Source organism: Rhineura floridana, chromosome 4 (assembly GCF_030035675.1).
Source record: "Rhineura floridana isolate rRhiFlo1 chromosome 4, rRhiFlo1.hap2, whole genome shotgun sequence".
Classification (NCBI taxonomy): domain Eukaryota; kingdom Metazoa; phylum Chordata; class Lepidosauria; order Squamata; family Rhineuridae; genus Rhineura; species Rhineura floridana.
This window is the reverse complement of record NC_084483.1, coordinates 57,045,694-57,065,977: the sequence shown is the minus strand read 5'-3', so window position 1 is coordinate 57,065,977 and position 20,284 is coordinate 57,045,694. Positions and strand designations below refer to the sequence as shown.

Below are 20,284 nucleotides of genomic sequence, written 5' to 3'. Positions count from 1 at the left end.
TGTCTAATAGGCTATAGCTACTAACTCACTATCTTTGAAGTATCACAGTCTCTTGATCTAGGCGGGTGTCAAGGCACTTGATGGATTATCCTATCTATGTGAGAGGACACTGTTCCGGTGTAAACAGGTCATCTTGACCTCTCTATGCCACCCTCGCTTGGCACATGCGCTACTGTTCCTTGACACGTGCAGCTCATTAGAGCTATCTGGATCAGCTTCAAGGCTACTATCCTTGAGGGTACATCAAACGGTCCTTTCCCAGCCCATTAGCCTTCTAGATAAGACACAGCTGGGTGAAGATTGTTTACCCATTGACCCAATCTAACAAGCTGAACTTCTTGCAGGTGCTCAAAGCTGAGAAAACATCATTATAAGCTTCCATTTGCAAATCTTAACCTTTTAAAGGCAAGTATACATATAAAAATAGCCATACATATGCATTGCAATGATTACATGAACGCCCCATGGACTACAGCATCTAAGAGCAGTTTACTTACAAACTTTTCAAGCATATTAAAAGGAACAGAAATGCTTAGTAAAATTGTGCTTACGCACAAATTCATATGTTGCAGGCTGGTGAAAATGGAACAGCTTGACCCTCTTTTGGCTGACTCATGGAACTTGCCATATTACAACTTCAAGTGGCTAACTTATCTCTGGCTGAGGTCAGTAATATAAAAGAAGAACTCAGTTAAGTAAAATGTTTGGTTCAGCCATTAAGTATACTGACATGATTTAGAATGAAAAAACATATCTAGTGCATTACTGACCTGGATCTAAATTTATTCTGAACAAGAAAAGCTTTGGGCTTCTATATGTAACATAATATTCATTCAGTCTGTATGTATTGTAAAAGTCCAGCAGCTTTGCAATACATACTGAAAAACTGCATACAAGTTCAAAGGATAAAATTAAGTTACAGAGACAAATCAGCAGGGAAGTTTATGAAAGCTTGCACCAGTTTGCAGTAAGTTGTGATCCTAATGTGGAGAAGCATGTAGTATCATTTGCATTCATAGTATGCTATCTTATTTTTGGAAAAGCAGCTAAGACAGCTCTATCAGAAACTGCTTATATAATAGTGAGGGCTGTAACTGTGTGTGTGTGTGTAGAAGGAGTTCAAGTAGATACCTGTTCAGCATACATTTTTTTAACTGGGACCTCTGAGAATTCCACCTCTCCCTAGGGTCCAGGCTGGCCCCAGCAGGAGCCTCTGATCAGCAAAGGTGCCACTTTTTGTGACTCCATCCTAGAGGCAGATGATTGGTCCTTGCTTCATTCCAGATGCAGCCTGCAGCTTGCTTGAGCCATAGGTGACTTGGCCTGCCCCTTCAGAGCCGCCGCCGCCTTGTAATGAAGTCTTTCCACCTTACAGCTCCTTGCTTTCTTGACTTTGCATTTGCCTTCATCCTACCTGTTGTAATTCCCAATCAACTCCTCTCAGATCAATTCATTCACAAATAACCTTGACTTGCCTGCTCCAGATGAGTCCTGATAACTGATTTTGGCTCACTTGTACCTGTCTTCATTCTTTAATCCTAGCATAGATGGCTCAGCTGCTAAACTGCATGGGCTGTAACTCAGTAATAGAACAGCTGCCTTGCATGCAGAAGGTCCCTAATTCAATCCCCAGCCTCTCTAGATAAGGCTGGGAGAGAACACTGCTGAAATGCCGGAGAGCTGCTGCTAGTCAGTGTTGACAATTCTGAGCTAGATGGACCAATGGCCTGACTCGGTACAGGCACACCCCGCTTTAACGTTCGCAATGGGACCGGAGAGTATACTTTAAGTGAAAATTTACTTTAAGTGAAGCAATTGTCTTCACTTGTACTGCACACAATCACCACTAGATGGCAGCGGCGTCATGCCAATAAAATGTACATTATTGCAAAGCACGTGAACGTTAAGCGGGGTATGGGGACGTATGGAGCATGTACGTTATAGCGAGGCAACGTTAAGTGAAGCAACGTTAAGCGGGGTATGCCTGTATACAGCAACTTCCTATGTCCCTATCCATGCAAGCCACCCTTGCCTCTGCCATAGATTTTGATATCAGAGTCGGGTAAGGATAGGCAAAGCCTCTTCCTTTTCTTGTGTGAATATTTCCACCTTCTTATATGGACATTTTCTTGGATAATGATGATATTTCTCTATTCTGCCCTGTCTGCTGAAAGAGCTCAGGGGGGCCTTGTCTTCAGCAAAAAGATATAACATGAAATTATCACTAGCAAATCATAGATTTTAAATAGTAAAGCATTGTACAGAGGGGATTGTACTATAAGATAATAATAACATTATCACAGGTTCAGCCTCCGTGGAAAGAACTACTGAACTCTTAGACAAAGACTTCAGGGTGTTGTTATCTTTGAGTATCATGAGCAGTATATTGCACTACTCCAACATTAGCTTTTTTAAATTTCAGACATAATCATTAACTACCCTAAATACTAAGAACTGAAACTTGAGCAATAGAGGAAGGCAAGACTTATTGCTTGGAGAGGGGAGAAATGTTAATATGGTGGAACATATCACTGTGAGCTTGATCTTCTTCACTTTGATTCATTCAAATGTTTGCTTACAGGCTAATTAACCTTTAAGATAAGTATTCAAACCTACACAAGCAATTTTCGAGGTAAGTACAAAAAGAAAAGAAAGGGAGAAAACTTGCATGAGCAATTAGAATATTTGTTTGAAATGAAGATAATGTGCATCATCATATCTTCCCCAATAGCCACACAATAGAACAAACTGCCTGGCTACTGCCAGTGCCCCTCTGCCTTCACACTTAGCCATACTGTCTCTTATGTTGTTGTACATTGTAGTCTGTCAAAGAAACATTAAAAAATAAAAAAGTGGCATGATTGGAGTACAGAAAGGAATCCACATTCCTTTCTAATTACCAGCATCCCACACTGTCCCGTAAAAGTTATTTTTGTTATACTCCAGAATTGATTTGTCCTAGCCTGAAAAGACACAAAAAACCTACACCAGCATTAGTTACTAAGGCTAGTTCTCTTCCCAATTCCCCTAACTTGGTAGTTACTAATGTCATGCCTCCCAGTACTTTTTATGGTGCTCATGAAAGGTATCAGTAAATATTCCTCAAAAATCCACAGTGCATTTGCTTTTCTGCTCAGTTCCTATCTCCAGTAGCTCAGCCTCTTGCACATTACACACCCTTAAACATGCCCACACTTCATTTGATGCCAGGATTGGACACCCACCTTCCAATCTGTTCTGAATAAAGGAGAGGTGCAAAGAGCGGAGGTAGGTGCCTTTCTCCCATTGATAGGGGGGGCACTTGCAACATTTTGTGGTCCTATCTATTTTTCTGCTCTTTTAGATGTAGCAGCCATTTTGCAATGCAATGCAGCAGCCATTCATTTTGAGTTATGCCACAGTAGACATTTTTTATATGTTGTACCCCACGGCAGCCATGTGTGAATGGCACCCACAGCACTTTCTCCAAATTCCAAATTTGCCCACTGGCTTAAAAAGGTTGGCAACCCCTATCCTAATTGCTTGGTTTACTCTTTAACAGAATACATGGTATTTTACTGAGAAGTTGTCCCAGGCAACCATAAGACAAAAGGAGCTTTAAGTAAAATGCTCACTGAACAGGAACATTGATTTTTACAAAGAAAATGTAACGACATTGCAATTCTAGCTAAGCATACTACCTTGCATACAGCATTTTAAATGTTAGCCGGTAAATTCATTTTTCAGAACAGAAGCCACGCTCTTCCCCTCATCCAGGCAGAAATTACTAAAATGGTGCCCTCCAGATTTTGTTGGATTAGAATAATGGTCGTCCCTGACCACGCAGCCTGGGGTTAATGGGAGTTCTCTGTTTTTTAGGAGCCACGATCCTTGCATAGATTAAGTCACAAGATGGTGCTGGAACAGATGGAATAGGTCACATCATTGGTTTGGGGGTCTTCACTCGTAGACAGCTGGCCTGGAAAACAGACTGTCCATGGCATAAGAACCAATGAGATCCCTTCTAACTCACTCTGTTTTGGCCATTCAGTATGTTGGGTCTGTAACTTTTGATCTAGTCCTAAGCTCTAGACAAGGAGGAGCTTTGGCTAATACAAACATGGTACCTCCCATCACCACTAAAGACAATATCTGGAGATTCTTAAGATTTAGGACTACACTAGTTGTGATGTTAAATCAATATTAGAAAGCATGTCAAGGTATGTTTTTAGAAATGTATTAGCTGGCATAGAGAGGGAAGTGTTTTGGGACCACATTGTACAAAGATAGGATATTAAAACCTTCTTTCCCCAGCTGCAGTCCCAACAAATTGGTACATTGGTGGTAATGGGAACTTTTCCCCCTAAGGCTGAAGGTGGGATTTTCATCTGGATCATGGAGAACCTGCAACCTTCCACATGCTGCTGGACTATACAATTCCCATCATTCCTGACTACTGGTCAGCTGGCTAGGGCTGATGGGAGTCTAACAACATCTGGAAGATACCTTACATTTAAAGCACACGACTTCCCCCAAAGAATCCTGGGAAGTGTAGTTTATTAAGTTTGTAGGGAATTGTAGCTCTGTGAGGGGTAAATAACAGTTCCCAGGATTCGGGGGGGGGAGTCGTGCTTCCAGCATGCATTAAAAGTATGGTGTGTACACAGCCTTTGAAGCGAATACACAAACTACCTCAGAATTTGTTCTATATGATGTAAAATAAAAGTGGGAAACTTAAGAATTACATAAGTGATTTCATTATACACTCTTGTGATAGCAGTGACTCATTTGAAGGTCTGGTAACAATGGCTTCCCCAGCAAGGTGCAAGCAACCAGGAAAGCTGAGCCATTTTTTCTCTTTCCTGTTTTTATACAGACAGGCTAGTGTGAGAGAGAAAGCAAGCTGAAGCATATGCTGACTCTCAGACCCCAGTAGACCCTTTCAGTCAGAATGGGTATAAAGGAAAGTTCTAATTAACCTTATTCATTTATTCAAAAATCACAGAATGCTGTCAAATTCATGACAGAAAAACTTGTTGACTGGCTGAATACACTCTGCTCCTCCTTTTAATCACTTTATTTTATTTGTTGTTATTTAAATTTATATCCCACCACTCCTCCCAGGAGCAGCCCAGGGCCACAAAGTACAAGTTTTAAAGCATAAATACAAGCAATCATATATGCTATTTATATGTAAAAAAAATAGAAGTAGAAGAGGGGAGCGAAAGCAGTATAATTACAATGTGTGTGTGTGTGTGTGTGTGTGTGTGTGTGAGAGAGAGAGAGAGAGAGAGAGAGAGATTTCATTCAGATTAGTTCAAGTGCACATAATAAATACATTCTCAGTTTTATTATGTTCTGTTAAATCAGTATCTCCCTGCTGAACAGTGCATGGAGTAGTCAGTCATATTTGTCACTTAAGATCCTAATCACACTGGTGACATAAACTAGTATACATTGATGACTTTTCTTTAATGGAAAGCACTTCTGTGTACCTTTTGGATTTGCTCTAAGCAATGCGTGTGGTGCTCTTTCAAGGGAACTGAAGCAAGTAAGGGTAGCTCAAGCTAAATATCATGGGAAGGCTCAGTAGTTCCTGCCAAATGTCCTCTTCATAGTAGCTGATGTTCAGGGGGATTCCTCTGCAGTGACCAACATGTATAATTGATCATGTAAGTGCATGCCTCATTGGTCCCTAGAACCTCTTCTATATCTAAAGCAACCAGATACCCTTATTTATCATTAATTAAAATAATGAAGGTAATCTCCAGCAAGCACGTTCCCTTAAATTTACATTTCCTGGGAAGGCATTGGTACCTTTCCTGAAGTAAACAAATTTGTATTCTAAGAGCAAGCTGATTGGCCTAGAGACTCCTCTTGAACTGTCTGTGCACTCTGTGGTGTGGAAACAATATTATGATAGCTAAATGAGCTTACTACCTGCACCCTTTGTCATACAATGAACCTTCAGTCTAGTCGTGACCTTTACAAAATCACAGCCCATGTCCATCAGGAAGGCACTTTTCTATAACTGGGAACCTCTTAATCCCCGCGTTATCCAGCTTTTCCCCACCCAGACTGTTCCATAATCCACATTGCTCTGGTTTTGCCCAGCATATTACTACACACTATTCTTTTCCAAAATGCCCTAACGCTATAAATCATTGTAGGAGCCAGACATCATCTTCAGCTTAGCTAGAGCCCTCCCCCTCTCTGTTTCCCTGCCATATTTGTAATTTTTCATTCCGAAGGAGTCAGAAGCATGACAAGAACCACAGGCTAGTGCCTACCCCAAAAGTTTTACCTATATTGGGAGGGTGGAATTGGACTTGGCTTGCCTAACTCTAAGCTTTATCAGGACAAACGAAGCCTAATGGCTGGTTGGACTACCTGAACAAAAATCAGAGACATATTGGTTTGTCTCTGAATAACTGTCAGGAATACCACTGTCTTCTCAAATAAATAATCAATTTGCTCCTGCAACTTTGGAGTCATCTGTAACCATGCATCTTTAAGTCACAGTAAAAACACAGCAAACCACTTCCGATTGATCCTTCTTCCTCAAGACAGGTAAATATTCCACCCTTCTCACTTCTTTCTACCTTTAGAACTTTGTAGGACTTCCTACCTATAGCTATCATGAGATCTGAACTAAAATGATATGCATATGAATGTTTCTCTTTCCTGGTTGTTTCAGTCTCCCTACCACTCTGCTCCATTTCTAAAGGAGTGTCTCAGACCTCCAAAAGAGGAAATTTCCTGTCTTAAGCCTCTCCCTGCTATCTCAGTAATAGTAACAAAGCTCATGGTCCAGGCAATGTGGCTTGGGGTGGTCTGTGTTTTGCCTTGTATCAACCACCGTTACTATTCTGTAATACCACATACTACTGTATCAAGCCACAAAGCCATTTTAATCAGTGTCAGCCATAAATAAATATTCTAACATTAGTAAATTGTGTGTTTCCTACTTATGCCACTAAGAAAGCAAGATAATGTTGCCATCTATTGCGCTTTTGCTAATTCCCCCCAAATAAGCAAGACAATATTTGGATTTAAAGAGTAATCATGTCCCTTGCAATAATCTTCATGGAGTACAGTCTTCTTCAGTCAAGATCCCCAAAGCAGTAGTAGCCAAAACTGGATAAAACCCATAAGTTATCTTCCTGACATTTCAGTCTGTTGAGCCTAAATAAGTTATTCTTATTACTCTCCTGAAAGTCAGTGGATTTCACTTGAGACAAAATTCCAAGAAAATTAATGTGAGATCAGGAAGGTATTAATTCACTTCCTCAGTAAATTGGTTATCTTGTCTTTTGACAGTTTGCATTGTTCATCACATAATGCTGTAGGCAATAAAGTTTTTAGAAGGAGGGGGGAAAGAAGAGATATTTTCACAATTATAATATCTATAAGCAGTAGCATAGCATAACAAGGCTATTTTAAAAGGATGCCAAAACTGATTTTTTGGAACCAGTCCTAGAATAAGTAGATTTTTTGAAGTTTCACATTGCATTAATTTTTTTTAAAAAGCTGTGCTATTCAGTTTCAATGCATTTATTTAATATCAATGAAATGGAATTATTGGTAGAGGCTGTAGGCTACTTCTGGCAAGCATTTGATAATTTCTCTTTCTCCAAAATAAATCAACCTTGCTTTAAAAAAATGGTCACATGTGACATTAGCACTATTTCTCCAATTAGCACATGATTAAGATTCTACATATATTATCTGAAATGTTGTCATCTTTATCCACTGCACATACATCCAAGATTTGTAGCCCTTTTTGCTAAATGACTTTAGTCATTGGGATATATGTCCTTTTTATTATAAATTCCAGTACTAAAAATACTACATTGTTGGGAACTGAATGATCCAACTGCAGGTTTCAGCAAATGAAGGCACGGCACAGGCTGAGAAGCATAAGGGATCTTTCCTGAATAAAAACCATTTTTTAATCTGAAATATAAAAATAACAAACTAACAGTAAGCCAAAACAGCAATGAAACATTCATGAGAAGCTTTGGAAACATTTTCCATAGAAGATTGCAGCACAATGTGAATTAAGAACACAAGGAGCTGCCTTTTACTGAGTCAGACCATTGGTCCATCTAGCTCAGGATCCTCTGAACTGGCTGGCTGCAGCTCTCCAGGGTTGCAGATGGAATCTTTATTAGCCCTGCCTGGAGATGCTGGGGACTGAACCAGGGACCTTCTGCATGCCTAGCAGATGCTGTACCATTGAGCTACAGCCCTTCCATGTGATAACTAATGGAAGTCTGCTCAGAGGTTCAATTGATTTCTACTTATTTTCTTCCCTTTTATGTCTCGCCTTTCTTCTACCATAGAACCCCAGCCTACATAGATGAGGTTCCCAGATAGTCACCCACTCACCAGACCCACGCCTGCTTAGCTTCAAGCAAAGTGGTGGCTTCATGTGCCTTCAGTCCATACCCTTGGTCAATAAGATTTACTCCTAGGTAAGTATATAAGATGGCAGCATGAGCATAGCATTATGTTAAAACATGAAGTTTGGAAATCTTAGGCATCAAAATACACGGAAACTCAGAATTATTTCCCCCCAGCATCCTGCAGAGTTGGCTCCAGGTTTGAGGGGGCATTCAGCATGGTGCAATCTGGTTTATTACCAGCCACAGATTTGCTTGGTGCTAGAGTTCTGGCAGCTGCCTGAGGATACCTGGTACTTATGGTGGACCTGACAGTAGGTTTCTCTGTGCAGCAAGAAAATGGGAGACTTAAAAAAAAAAAAAGAACTTCTTAAGAGTAGACATGTACAGGATTGTACTTGCAGGATAGTCACAACAGCTAACTTTCCTCATCGAACTCACCAAGATATAGGCTGCAGTCTTAAAACGCTTATTTATTTATTTAAAATATTTATAGACTGCCCTTTACCAAATGGTCTTGGGATGGGAATACATATACATTAAAACATTAATAATATATTAATAAAATATTATTTTTAAAATAATATTTAAAAAACTAAGACAAATAATACTGTACATTGACCATAGCTAAACCATCAATAAACATCTACATGCGTGCTGATGACACGCAGCTCTACTTCTCCTTTACATCTTCTTCAGGTGAGGCAGTCCACGTGCTGAACCATTGCCTGGCCACGACAATGGACTGGATGAGAACTAACAAACTGAGACTCAATCCTGACAAGACTGAGATGCTGTTGGTGGATGGTTTCTCTGATCGGATGGTGGATATATACCCTGTCCTGGATGGGGTTACACTCCCCCTAAAGGAACAGGTTCGTAGTCTTGGAGTCATCTTAGACTCTTCCCTCACACTTGAGGCTCATGTAGCCTCGGTGGCCCGGAATGCGTTCTACCAACTTCGGTTGGTAGCCCAGCTACGTCCCTATCTGAGTAAGGAGGACCTCACATCAGTGGTACATGCTATGGTAACCTCGCGTCTGGACTACTGCAATGCGCTTTACGTAGGGCTACCTTTGAAGATGGTTCAGAAGCTACAGCTAGTGCAAAATGCGGCGGCCAGACTGCTAACAAGAACTAAGCGGTCTGAGCATATAACACCTGTGCTAGCTCGCCTGCACTGGCTTCCAATATGCTTCCGGGCCAGATTCAAAGTGTTGGTACTTACCTATAAAGCCTTATACGGCATGGGACCACAATATCTGTCGGAACGCCTCTCCCGATATGAACCGGCCCGTACACTACGGTCTACTACGAAGGCCCTCCTCCAGGTTCCAACCCATAGGGAAGCCCGGAGGGTGGTGACAAGATCTAGGGCCTTCTCAGTGGTGGCCCCCGAACTATGGAATAGTCTCCCCAAGGAGGTGCGCTTGGCGCCAACACTATCATCTTTTCGGCGCCAAGTTAAAACCTTTCTCTTCTCTGAGGCATTTTAATTCATGTTAATTTTAAACTATTATAATCTGATTTTAGACTGTACAGTTTTTTGTACAGTTTTGTATTGTGTTATATTATATTGTGTTATTTTTTATTGTATTTTTAATGTTCACCGCCCAGAGAGCTGTTGCTAGTCGGGCGGTATATAAGCTTAATAAAATAAATAAATACATGGCGAGTACGAACAGAATTTGTTTGATTTTGTCAGCTAGCATTAAACTTCACCTGTCCCAAAAGCCTGGACAAAGAGGTACATCGTCCCCTTCCTAGGGAGGCACGAATGGCCCCCTCCTTGCCATCCTTCCATCGGCAAGTAAAGACTTTTTTATTCCTACAGGCTTTTGGGATAGAAGGTGTTTAGATTGGGCTTTACAAGGCTTGTTTTATTGTTTTATATTATTATCTGTATTATTTTAAATTGTTTTTAGATTTTTAAGTGCCTTTCACAGTTTTAAGGTTGTGCATAGTTTAATTGTATTTTAATTGTATGTTTTTCTATGTTTTTAACTACATGTAGTTTTATTTGTAAGCCGCCCTGAGTTCCAGTTTGGAAAAAGGGCGGGGTAAAAATAAAGTTTCAATTCAATTCAATTCACCTGTTGATAAAGTGACAATAATGTTGATGCATGATACACCTCAGGGGAAGTTCATTCAATAAGCATGTTGTCTTCACAAAGAAGGCACTTCAGTGCACCCCTGCACTGTGGACCTCCCTCAATGGCGGGGCCATAAGCAGGGCTTCCTGAACTTAATGCATAGGCAGATTGGTATTGGAGGAGGCATTCTTTCAGATATCCGGGCCCCAAGTTCCTTAGGGCTTTATATGTCATCCCAATCACCTTGAATTAGACTGGGAAGATATTTGGCAACCAGTGCAGTTCTTCAAAAACTGGTGTTAGGTGCAACTGACCAGCAGCACAAATTAGAACCATGGCCACCACATCTTGCAATAGTAGCCACCTCTAGACCATTGGGAAGTTACCAGAGTGTAGATAACTATAGCCAAGCTATCTCTGTCCAGGAAAGCCTTAGCTGGTGAACCAGCTATAGTTTCAACAGACACTTCTAGGCACTGAAGCCACCTGGGGTTCAAGTGACAAGGCTGGCTCCTAGAACACCCCCAAGCTACACACCTGCTTCTTCGAAGGGAGTGCAACCCCGTCTAGAACAGGATGTCTCTCCAAATTCTGGACCTGAGAATCCATCACATAGTACCTCCATCTTGTATTTAATTTACTGGCCCACATCCAACCCATTAGTGCCTCCACGCACCAGTTCAGCACTTGCACTACCTCTTACTACATCATTTACTACTAGGCCCCATTAAACTTAATATGGTTTACTTCTGATGCAGAGGATTGCGCTGACTAACTTTATCTGAATCAGGACCAATATGTGCTGGTTTTATAACCTCAAAAAATATGAACGCAGTCTTAGCAGGGGGGAAGGGAGAGAGGAGGAGAGAAGGAAAACGTATGTCTTGATAAACTGTAGTTGATATAACTTTGTGTTCAAATAGGTGAGAGGGCAAAGAAGATATATATTTTATGTACTTATGATTTTTTTTTACTTTAAAAATATCAGCGTGTTTGTTGTCATTCCACTGCAACATAGTATTTCTTCTTGTGCAGAATAATATATTATGTTCAAGAGGGAAGGCCTTCAAGGAGAGAAGAAGACTTCAGCAGGAGGCTTTTGGGACGGCTCAAGCCAGAGTGACAGTAGTTGACAGTTAACCCAAAGAAAGACAACTTCTGGTAAAGTCCTAAGTAAAACCTGTAAGGTAACTGGTGCGAAGAAAACCTTGTCAGAGACAAGAGTTCTGGTGAACAGCCTGTGATTTAACAGGGGGAAGAAGTAGAAAAGGTAATTGTCTAATGGTTTGATAGAGGGATGGGAACTAGAGCAAGCCTATAGATGCTTCCTGAAAGCAACAGTAACATCCTTAAAGTAAATGCAACATATTTAAAGCAATAGTAACATCTTCAAGCATCTTCAAACTAAGTATTGTTATAATCAACCTGCAAATAAACCTATTATTTTATGCTATAGTCAGGTTTAAGAAATTATAACATACTTGTTTGACTTTCAAGTGATAGTCTTCTTATCTGTTTGTCCTATGCCAAAATCCAACTACTGTATAAAAGGTGAACAAGGGTACTATTTATTTGAAACAAATGGTGGCAGTGGGATATAAAAGGGATAAGGAAAATGAGTAGTTATAATCTATGCTGTATCCAGAAGGGATCCTGCATAAGGTAAATAAAGATGGGATCTTACACCTAGAAATATGTCTAAAAAATTGAAAAATGAAAGGGCAGCTTGGTGGTCCAGCAGTGGGAGATCACACCTTTATGGTGGTCCAGAGGTTGAGTACTCCACAATTGGCGGGCAGTGGTGGGATAAGTAAACCACCCCATGGCCGTTTGTGACATATTTACCACAACTTTCCCTCTTAAAAACAAACACACAACAAAGCATAACACTTACTTTTTAAAGTCATTATCCATAGTGTCCTTGAGCTATATTCAAAATGCAACTTTATTTAACTTTGTCCTATCATTTCAACTGAATAATGCATTTGTTGCTTCTTCCAAAGAAATGTTTTGATGTAGCAACAGAGTGCAGATGAAACCTACCATAAAATACATAGATGGACATCTGTTCGCACAGAGTTTGGGAGAGAGATCAAGGAAGGTTAAGGAATTAAGAAATACAAAGCAGCTCTTGAGTAAAAATCAACATCAGACAACACAAAAACTTACATGCTCGTATAAAATATATCACTATGCCTGCATTTCTGTAATCTCTAATAGTAACACAGCAACCATTTATACCACATTTAGCAACATGAGCAACACCAAGCCAAAGTTAGAAATCAGTTCCAAAGCATAACTTTACATTCTGAAAACAAGTTATCCACCATGAGCATCCATATAGCTTGCTGGGATGAGAAACCATTGTTTTTCCCACCTTAAATATTTTACAATGTAAATAGCCACAGATCTTTTTTGTGTTACATTTTCCATGAATAAATACTGACATATCTAGATTTCTCAATTTTATTCTTAATACTCTAAAATCACAAGCACAAAATCTAGATCCAATTTAGTACACTTACATATCCCATAATGTGGGAAGAAATAATTGATCAAGTTTTCTAAAACACCAGCAACCTGACAGTACTGTCATTTCTTCAAAAGAAGGATGCTATATACTTTCGCGTGAACAAATTACAACAAAGACTGGGCTGACACATATACAGATCAGAGCTGGAACCTTTTGCTTGACTATTCTTTAAAGTGCCTAGCATGTTGCTGAGTCTATACAATAAACAACAATAAGAATAAACTAGGGGGAAAGGTGTGTCTGCTGTGATTCCTTTAGACAACTGTGCTGAGATTAGGAGAGTATACATTATTAATAGGGCAACACATGGTGCTGAATCAATACAAGCTCTGTGTTAGAATCTAAAAAAAATATTTTTGATACCAAGCTCTATCTGCCAAAGTTATAAAACAAAAGACAGACAGCAACTAAGAGCTGTGTTCCTTCAGGCTCTAAGCAAGTCACTGTATATTAAAAAGAAAGAGATGTGTTGTCTGAACATCCTACAAATGCAAGAAAATAAATCTTGAAAGCAAAAGGATGATAACCAATGGGCTAATTCCAAGGATGTCAACAACTGTGCATCAAATGCTAAGATAAAAAAGCAGTACGATCAACCTCTAATGCAACAGTGTATAATTATAGCTCATAATAACAAACATTCAATGATGCAACTATGCCAGTACTGTCTACCATGTGGGCTGCTATAAACTCACTTTTACAGCAAACCCAATGCCAGTGAATAACTGACAGAGAGAAAACACATGGTTTGGTCTACCTTCATAGGCACCAGCTTGGGAACACCAACAATTGCAGCCACGCTGCCCAGTATGTAAATTCTCTTTTACCGCTATTGGGCAAGAAACAAACTGTCATGCAAATAACAAGGTGCATCATTAGTGGGTTTAAGGGGGTTGAGCGGAGCACATGGAACCACTGTTGTTGCATCTACGGATGAAAGGGAGTGAGGATAAAGGTAAATGAAATACAAATAGGAAAAGAAAAATGAAAGACAGTGATGATTTCCTAAATGCAATACCATACCAACCACAAGATTCCTTTGAGTAAGGTAGCAAGCTCAGCTTTCCATAACCAGTCTGCATTACTAACCAAAAACGAAAACGAAAAAAATCCTGGCAGCCACTTAGCCAAGGTTATAGAAATCCCCATGCAGCACAACCTGACCGGGGGCTGCAGTTAGTACAGAATGCTGTGGCATGATTGCTGACATGAGTAAGACCCTATCAGCACATAATACCTCTGCTCTGAAATCTGCACTGGTTGCTGATTTGCTACCAGGACAAGTTCAAGGTGTGCTTTCCATGTTATGGGTGCCACACAGTATTTGTTCTGCTCATGTAAGAAATTAGTCCTTTAGTGTGGCAGCACCTATGCTTTGGAACTCCCTGACTATTGACATTAGGCAGACACCGTCATTGTACTCTTTTTGGCACCTGCTAAAACATTTTTGTTTAGGCAAGCATATCTAGGCATGTAGAAGCTGTTATGTTTTTATCTATTTTTAACTCATTGTTGGATTTATTATTTTGAGTATTTTTAAATAGCTGTCTTTAACTGTTTTTGCCAATAATTTTGTTTTAATTTTTTCTGTAAACTGCTTTAAGATTTTTTTACAATCAAGTGGTATATAAATGTTGTAAATAAAAGACATAAATAAATTTTAGAGTCACGATGGCCCTTGGGTATCTTTCCATTTTTAGGAAAAAGGAATCTGCCTTATACTGACTCAGGCCATTTCGTACCATCTAGCTCAGTACTGATGACATGGACTAGCATTGTTTCTCCAGGATTCTAGGCAATAGTCTTTTCCAGAAATTGAATTTTGGACTTGCGCATGCAATGCATATGCCCTACCACCGAGCTACAACCCTTCCCGTTTAAAAAAGTATCTTTTAACATTGTTCTTTTCAATTCACTATTGAATGCACATCATACCTAGGGCAGATCCACACCATTCATTTAAAGCACATTCAACACACATTTGAAGCACATGAATCACACCACAGAATGATGGGAACGGTAGTTTGTTAAGGGTGGTGGGAACTATAACTGTGAGGGGGAAACTACACTTGTCAGGATTCTTTAGGGCAAGTCATGTGTTTTAAATGCAAGTTGGATGTGCTTTAAACGTGTGTGGATCGACTTCATAAACTTTGCCTGCATGTAAATTGTTTTAATTAATTTTTTAAAATGGAAGTCAGCTATAAAGTTTACTAGGTGACCATGGGCTACTCACCATCTCTCAGCTTAATCTGCCCCTCAGGATGAAAACAACAGAGAGGAACCATGAACACCCCAAAGAAGTAATACTGTACAACTATAGTGTGAAATCAGATACTTTTCGGGACATAGTATGAAGAAATATTTATATAAGCATGACTATCAAATATGTTTATGATTTATACAACCTGTAAGGATATTTATAGTGCAATCCAATGTTTGTTTACTCAGAAGCAAGTCCCAATGTATTCAGTGGGGCTTACTCAAAAAGGGAAGCATGCAGAGAACTGCAACCTCAAGTGACAAGGAACTTCACTCACCCAACCCAAAATTCAGAATCATGCCACTTTTAGCTGTTTTGCAACTGTTTATACTTGCTTTTATGTTTATTGGATTTTAAAGGGATTTATTTCTTATTGTGAGCTGACTTGGTTTCCAGTCTGCAATCCTACCTCACGGGGTTGTTGGAAAAACTCCATATATATACACACACACTGGAGATGTAAAAATACATACACCTCATGTAATAGTTTATTGTGAAAACCAGTTGGTTATTACAGAACAAAAATAAAATAAAATCAGTATTAGTTTCCTACATAATAAAAGCAGTGATACCTATGTAAACCCTGCCTAATTGCTTTAAAAACAGGATTTAAGGGGGAGAGATTTACTACACAATCACAATTCTTTGCTATGTTCACTCAAAAGTCCCGGCAATTTACAGCACAATCCTAACCATGTCTACTCAAAAGTAAGTCCTATTGAATTCAATGGGGTTTACTCTGGGTATGTGGGATTAGCATTGCAACTTTATTCCCAGAAAACAAGTACTGGATTAAAGCTTCATATTGGGAAGGTTTTCAAAACAGTGCCCTCTTCAACAGCCCAGGAAAATTTAAACTTGTTTGGCTCCTGCACACAAGAGAGAAAAAGACTGAAAGCTATATACTTACTCAATTGATGAGATTTTCAGAAAAGCAGAAAAAAACAGTTTTCTGACTTGCAAAGGGCTCTAGTTACTGCCTTGTCAGTCACAACCCTGACTTCACTTATTGGCTACAAACCTGAAAGGACAGGATTAGAGCAGCCAGCTATGAGCTCATTTAACTGAAGTTGCAGGAGGGGCAGCTGACATTTTGGTGTATATCTTGGGAACCAGAGCACCTAGAAACCTAATTTTTTTAAAATGAAAGCTGAGAGTCTGGAGATTAAGGTGACTCACCCAGAAGCACCCCAAAAATCCGGAGTCTCCAGACAAAAACCAAACATCTGGCAACCCTACCAGTCATCCAGATGCAGCTCCAGACCTGATAAAACACATTGTGAATTAAAAATAGGAACAGAGAGTTCGCTGAACATCAGAAATCATAAAACATGCTTCCTACCCTGATAGACAAATACTCTGACCTGGTATATAAGCCAGTTTCCTATGCCTTTGGAACAGAAAATTTTGGGGAGATAAAAAGCATTAATTAAGTGTCAGTTGGTTAAGGTCAGCTGCTATCTTCCATTTTGTTTGTTCCTATGAAAAGAGAAACTTCATTTTTCAGTCTGCAATGAAATTTCATTTTTCAGACTAACTCCTGTATCACCTAACTTCTGTTTAAACAATCCTCTCACAAATTCCTTTCTAGCCTCCTGTGCTTGATTATGGTGCTGAACAGACATTTAACTTTTATCAATCATGGTAGATGGCAATCTGCAGTATTTTCTTATTTGATCTCCAACAGGTTTCAATGACAACCTCTCCCTTTACTGTGGAGACAAATCAAAGATCTGTCCACTGATGCTTACAATGGCCTCTTATTAAGTGAGCTATAAATGTTGAAGAATGTGCTCGCACTTCATCTGCACTGCCGATGACGTAACCAGAAAAAAAGATTTGGCTTATGTCAATAAAGTGGAATGACTTGGCTTCGTTAAAATAAATCATGGCAGCTTTCCGTTTGTAGAGCCAATTGAATTTTGAGAGGCAGATACTTTCTTTTATTTAATGAAACATTGCTATGTTTTGTGTCAAAAGCTTAGTACAGCAAGTATGTCAAGTTACTTATAATGATTTAAGTTATAGCTATATACTATTAGCTAGGAACATGTACATTATATTCAAGGCATGTCATTTCTCAGAGATCATGTGCTTGTTTGTGAATCTGGCAAAGAGAGAGAGAGAGGGGGGGGGGAGGGAGAGGGAGAGGGAGACTGAGAGAGAGTGCTCAAGACTTGCCTAAACCTCAGTGACTCTGTTTAGACATCGCTTGTTTATAAAAAAATATACTGCTTAATATAATAAAGACCTCTAAACAACTTACATAAAAACAATTAAAACACAGCAACATTTAATAAAATATCATAAAAACTTTATAAAAATAAAACACAACCATGTATCACAAATAAAACTAAGCAGCCTACAAAACAAAAAATAAAAATTAGGAGTCAAGAGACCAGGAAAGTGATGCCATGATCATGACCATGGTTTATCACACTGTAAACTACTTTTGTGCCTGCCCACTCATTCTTCCCCTCTCTTGAAAGCCTTAATTCTTCTACAGTTTTCTTTTATGTCTGAACAAGGAAGCTGGTTTAAGCTCTGACTACAATCCTGGATAGCAAACAAGGATAAAACCATAATTGACTGACTGCAGTGAGAACTTAAACCACAATTTTCCAGTTCAGATCTATATTGAATTAAGGCTTGCAACAGAAAGAAAGAGGAAGCACACAGGCACAACAGTTGTTTTCATCTAATAATTCATGGTTTATCAAACTAAAATCCATAGTTTCCTGATGGCTCTCTGGGATTTTCCTGTCACCTCAGCAGGCGATTCTGTCGAAGCCCTGGTTGACTTCTGGAATGGGGAAATGGCCAGGGCGGTGGACACGATCGCCCAGGAGAGTCCCCTCTCACGGAGTGGAGCCAAACCAGCTCCTTGGTTTACCAGGGAGCTGGTGGCGATGAAACAAGTAAGACGGGGACTAGAGCGACGTTGGCGGAAGACTGGGAACGAGTCTGACCGAACATGGGCTAGAGCCTATTTGAAGCCCTACTCTGTGGCAGTGCGGGCAAAGAAGAAACTTTTCTTTTCTGCCACCATTGCGTCTGCCAGGAGCCGTCCAGCGGAGCTGTTTCGAGTGGTCAGGGGTCTTTTACATTCAGCCCCCCGAGAGGGTAATATAGACCACTCAACAGCCCGCTGTCAAGAATTTGCACAGCACTTTGCAGATAAAGTCGCTCAGATTCGCTCCGACTTGGACGCTAAAATTGATACAGTCTCAAGGGATGTAACTTTGGCTCCTGCTTGTCCAATAACAATGGATTCTTTTCAATTTGTACAGCCCAGGGATGTGGACAAGATCCTTGGAGAGGCGAGAGCCACCACATGTTTGCTAGACCCTTGCCCTTCCTGGCTCATTAAGAGTGCCAGAGGGGGACTGGCTGACTGGGTGAGGGGAGTGGTAAATGCCTCTTTACAACAAGGTAGAATTCCTATGTGAATAAAAGAGGCAGTTGTAAGACCTTTGTTGAAAAAGCCCTCCCTGGATCCCTCTATAATGGGTAATTATTGGCCAATCTCCAACATTCCATTTGTGGGTAAGGTAATAGAGCGTGTGGTGGCTGCCCAGCTCCAGAGATTCTTGGATGAAACGGATTATCTTGACCCATTTAAGTCTGGTTTCAGGCCCGGCTACGGGACAGAGACGGTTTTGGTCGCCTTGGTGGATGACCTACGCAGAGAGTTGGACAGGGGGAGGGTGTCCCTGTTGGTTCTACTGGACTTCTCAGCGGCTTTCGATACCATCGACCATGGTATCCTTCTGGGCTGCCTTGCCGGGATGGGACTTGGGGGCACTGTGTTGCAGTGGCTTGGCTCCTTCCTGGAGGGACGAACCCAGAAGGTGGTGCTGGGGGATTCCTGTTCGACTACTTGGCCGTTGACATGTGGGGTCCCTCAGGGCTCAGTTTTGTCCCCCATGTTATTTAACATCTACATGAAACCGCTGGGTGAGGTTGTCCAAGGGTTTGGGGTTCGGTGTCATCAGTATGCAGATGACACCCAACTCTATTTCTCCTTTCCACCTAAAGCCAAGGAAGCTGTCCTGGTCCTGAACCAGTGCCTGGCATCAGTGATGGACTGGATGAGGGTGAACAAATTGAAATTAAATCCAGACAAGACAGAGGTGCTCCTGGTTAGTCAAAAGGCAAATCAGGGAATATGGATTCAGCCTGTGCTGGATGAGGTTACACTCCCCCTGAAGACACAAGTTTGCAGTTTGGGTGTGCTCCTGGACTCAGCTTTGAACTTGGAGGCCCAGGTCTCTGCAGTGGCCAGGAGTGCTTTTGCCCAGTTAAGACTGGTGCGCCAGCTGCGCCTGTTCCTGGAGACGCCTGATTTGACTACAGTGATGCATGCCTTAGTTACATCCCGTTTAGATTACTGTAACGCGCTCTACATGGGGCTGTCTTTGAAGACTGTTCGGAAACTTAAACTGGTACAAAGAGCTGCAGCCAGAGTGCTAACTGGGGCTGGTTACAGGAACCATACAACCCCTTTGTTACAACAGCTCCACTGGCTGCCAGTTTGTTTCCGGTCACAATTCAAAGTGCTGGTTTTGACCTATAAAGCTCTATACAGCCTAGGTCCAGGCTATTTGTCAGACCGTATCTCGCCATATGAGCCTGCCCGGGCGTTGAGATCCTCAGGAGAGGCCCTTCTCTCAGTCCCAACACCTTCGCAAGCTCGATTGATGGGAACATGAGATAGGGCCTTCTCGGTGGCTGCCCCCAGGTTCTGGAACTCTCTTCCTAGGGAAGCACGAATGGCCCCTTCCTTGCTATCCTTCCGTCGGCAGGCAAAGACTTTTTTATTCCAACAGGCTTTTGGACTAGAAGATGTTTAAGATAGGGCCTCATAAGGTCTGTTGTATTGTTCTATGGTCCTATTCTTAATGTTTTAAATTGTCTTAGTATCTTAAGTGTATGTTTCATGGTTTTAATGTCACAAATAGTTTAATTCTATTTTAATTGTATATTTTTGTATTTTTTTACCTATGTGTAG

General features: G+C 40.6%; 1 protein-coding gene across 3 annotated transcripts in view; it reads right to left on the bottom strand.

Annotated features, from left to right (window-relative positions):
• ADGRB3 (adhesion G protein-coupled receptor B3) overlaps positions 1 to 20,284 on the bottom strand; it is a 784,090-nt gene that overhangs the window by 559,979 nt on the left and 203,827 nt on the right. The window lies entirely within an intron of this gene.